This window comes from Cyprinus carpio, chromosome B22 (genome assembly GCF_018340385.1).
Source record: "Cyprinus carpio isolate SPL01 chromosome B22, ASM1834038v1, whole genome shotgun sequence".
Classification (NCBI taxonomy): domain Eukaryota; kingdom Metazoa; phylum Chordata; class Actinopteri; order Cypriniformes; family Cyprinidae; genus Cyprinus; species Cyprinus carpio.
The window spans coordinates 11,028,743-11,033,261 of NC_056618.1; positions in this window are offsets into that span (position 1 = coordinate 11,028,743).

Below are 4,519 nucleotides of genomic sequence, written 5' to 3' on the forward strand. Positions count from 1 at the left end.
TGAGAGCTCTTTGCTTGTGTGAATCTCTTTTTCACACAGATAGCATGCGAGGAGGCTTCTCTCCAGTGTGGATCCTGGTGTGGATCTTAAAGGTTTTTTTATTAGCAAAACTCTTTCCGTAGTGGTGAAGACATGAATAGGTCTCTCTCCAGTATGAGTTCGCCGGTGTTCCTGAAAGTTTCTTTTCGTATTTGATGCTCTTTCCACAATAATCGCACATGAATGGCTTCTCTCCAGTGTGAACTCTCATGTGAACCTGAAGATTGTGTTTGTGGTTAAAGTCTTTTCCACACTTTGAGAGGGCAGTGAAAGATTTTTTTGGCCTCGCGCTCCTGGTTGTTCTCCAGTTTTCGACATGGTGTTTCTCCTCTGCTTCATTCAGTTCTTCATCCTCATTGTTCTCATCCATCAGGGACTGAAATTCAAGAAGAAGAAAAAGAAATCTCCAGTAAAACACAAAACAAAAAATTAAAAGTAAAAAGATATAAAAAAAAAAAAAAACCTACTGTGATAAGTTGTTTAAGTTAAACTATGGTAGCCATAAATTTTCCCATAGGTTTTGCAACACTAAATAGTATTGTAGGTTTTTTTTTTTTTTTTGTAGTAAAACTGTGGTTATACAAATAGTAATCAATATGGGCTAAGTTAGACTTTTTATATTTCACAATTCAATCGGGATTCACAGGCTTGATTTTATTCAATTTTTCAATTAGATCTAGTATCAGTTATTTTGGATTTCAGGTAGAGTGCATGTCAAATTTTACTCAAGAAAAAAAAAATCAACTAATTCTGTAAAATATACCTGAGAGTCAGGCAGTACTACAATACTAAACCATTGAGAATTAAAATGAACTGATTTGTGAACAATTGCTTAAATTGCACTCTCAGTTACAATTGCATAATTGTATTTCTATTAAAAAATAAATACATATTTCTATTAAAATATATATATATATATATATATATATATATATATATATATATGCGCCTATATATATATATATATATATATATATATATAAACATTTAAATGGTAAGTTTATTTGAACAGATGAAATGTTGAAGAACAGTAAAAAAAAAAAATCATAATGATGTTATATGATGCATATATTTAGCAAAATGCATCTCTCAAGACTTAATTTTTCTAACTGACTAATGAGGTCACCAAATATGTTTTTTTTTTTTTTTTTTTTTGAGGTAAATGTTACCTTTGGATGATTATTCATTTTATTTTGTCCTGGAACCAGGCATTAAAGCGACAGAGATGGTCATTATTATCATATATTAAATAGAACGAACAGACCACAACACAGTATATGTTGTCTTTTTTTTTCATTATCCCCACGCATCGAAAAAAAAACAGCATATGCTTTGTTATGTTTTTAGTGCTGTCAGATGTCCCCGCTTTTGCTGGTTTACTTCCTAGGTTGGTTTAGTATGTTTTTTTGCTGGTTCGCTACACTGGTCCTTTGCTGGTTTACACTGGTCCTTTTGCTTGGTTTACACTGGTCCTTTTGTGATGGTTTAGGCTGGTCCTTTTTGCTGGTTCGGCTGGCTGGTCCTTTTGCGTTTACACTCAGTCCTTTGCGTATTAAATAGTGGTTTATGCTGGTGAGTTTGTCTGGTTTCTTATTGCTGGAAAAAAAAAAAACAGCCATTTGCTGGTCTTTTATGCTGGTTTATGCTGGGTTCTATCACTGGTCCTTTTGCTGGTTTACATGTGCTTGGTCTGGTCCTTTTGTTTAACTGGCTTTGCTGGTCCTTTACGCTGGTCCTTTTTGCTGGTTTATGCTGGTCCTGGTCCTTTGCTGGCGTTTATGCTGGTCCTTTTTGCTGGTTTATGCTGGTCCTTTCTGGTTTATGCTGGTCCTTTTGCTGGTTTATGCTTGGTCCTTTTGCTGGCTTATGCTGGTCCCTGGCTTTGCTGGTCCTTTGCTTATGCTGGTCCTTTGCTGGTATTATGCTGGTCCTTTGCTGGCTAGTGCTGGTCCTTATGCTGGTCCTTTTGCTGGCTTTATGCTGGTCCTTTGCTGGCTTATGCTGGTCCTTTGCTGGCTTATGCTGGTCCTTTTGCTGGTTTTATGCTGGTCCTTTTGCTGGCTTATGCTGGTCCTTTTTCTGGCTTATGCTTGGGTGCTTGTTGGCTTTGCTGGTCCTTTTGCTGGCTTATGCTGGACCTTTGCTCCTTATGCTTATCCTTTTGTTGGCCTTGGTCCTTTTTGCTGGTTTATCCTGGTCCAGCGCTGGCTGATCAGTATAAACTAGCATCCCAGTGTCAAAACATACTCTCAAAACATACCTAACCAGCATATGTTGTTGTTGTTTTTTTCAGCAGGATTACAGCGAAATACAAAGGAAAACAGAAAATAATCAGGAAGGAAAGGATGCAGACTGAAAGGAGGATTCCTTGTTATACCATGGTTAGCAGTTATTGCTTTGAATACCAAGCGTTACAGTTATTCTCCTGACAAAATACATTAAGTAAAATGTACATCTCCTTAACTCAAACATGACGAGTGAAGGATTATTTTGTATCGCAAAAATTACGATTTGAAATGTGCTTTTTGGGTTGAACGTCCACCAACCGGAAGTGCAATAAACTAGTTAGAAAAAAGGTGCGAAGAAAAACTAAAGAAATGACACTTCCTGAACCGAGAGAGTAGAAAATTTGAGATCTGCCACGCCACATTTAAGAGCATAAAAAAAAAGACCAAGTATTAATATTATTAAAAATACCATACATAAACTTAATGCAAGTGTGTTTGATAGCAGGGCTCTGCTGATGATGGAACGTTACGTGTTATTCACACATAAACGAAAAACGCACAGGTCTGATTTTGGGATTTAAGAACAGAGAACGTTCAAAAGGAGATCAGTTCAGCATCAGCAATATATATATTTTCACTCACCCCTAGAAGATAAATAAATAAATCCAGTCAATCCCAGCCTATAAACATGTTTCGTTTCATCGCATCCTTCTTCTTTCACTTTTGTGGTGGATGACAAACCAATTCGTGGTGCATTTGCGCCTCCTGTTGGACTGGAGCGTGGAGAATATTGCAATTTGACAAATGACTGACTGACAGAAACAAAATACTCGGATTTTCTTGTGTACACGTGAACCAAAATACTACCAAAAAACAGTAATGGCCTATTACAGGATTTATATGCGAATATAGTTCCAAAATGTATTTGATTATTGTGATCAAAGCTGACATTTTCATCATCATTACTCCAGTAATTTAATCGAGTGAGAAACTAAAAAAATCTTTTGTGCACATCAGGCTGTCCCACAGCTGGAATGAAAACATGTAAAATAAATGAATGATAAGCATAGTAAAAATAAATACCCTATTTTGTTTTTTTTTTCCTTCTATATTTACTGGTGTCCTATTGTGATTTGTGTTTTGTTTGTAAAAGAGTGTGCAAAAAAGAAATACCGTTCATGCAACAAAAAATTTTTCACGAATTTTGTACTATCTATATATATCTATCTATCCTTTAGTCTTCAGTGTCACATGATCTTCAGGAAATCATTCTAAATAACTTCTGATATACTATATATATATGCATATATATATATATATATATATATATAATATTTATATATATATAACTATAAACATTTTTACAATAGCACTTTATTTTCAAGAAAAGTACTGACCCCCAAATGCTTTGAACAATAGGGATTTTATAATTGCAGTACATTTTGGTGTCCAAAGCCATTATTTTTTTTCAGCTTTTTTTTTCCCCAAACAAAGTTATATTTTTTAATTATTTTAATAATTTGTTACTTTATTATGAATTACAAGATTTTACAGTCAATAACAATATAATAATTTGTACAAAAAGTGTCTTAAATAGCTAAAAATCATGATTTCTTGTGGTCTGAAATAGTCCATAGTCATTGTGTAATCAAAATATTTTATTGTATTTTTCTTTTTGTAATATTTCATTCATTCTATATTTTTTAAAAGCTCCTAAATACTAATTTTACTTCTTAATTCTACAACATTAAATTGACTTTAAAAAATAACTCGTTGTCTGTATTAAAAATAATGTCCCATAAATCTTTAAGTCAACTCTGTTGCGAACAATATTTTGCCTTTAAATTGGTGGAATTATCTCCTCTCACAACTAAGAAACAGAGGAAATGATGACACTTTCCCCTAAATCGCTGATATAAGATCAGAGAAGCTTTTCTGAGAAGAAAGAGTAATGGCTCTCTTTGAGAAAATATTTGCTATCGAAAGTTCTTATACCATGAGTTATTTTGAAGAAGGGTCACACTTTTGTTACCACGTATCAAAAGGAAAAAAAATAAATATATATATATATCTTACTGATCACAAACTGGATTATTTAAAGGTATTTTTAAATCATGATTTCATTAGTGCCACATGCTCTTAGCATTTATGCTAGCCAGTGTGGAGTTTTGGCAAAAATAAAATAAAACTGTCCATTCTGTTTACCCGTCAAACTCTGTGTACCGAATGGGTACAGAATGACAGACCCACCT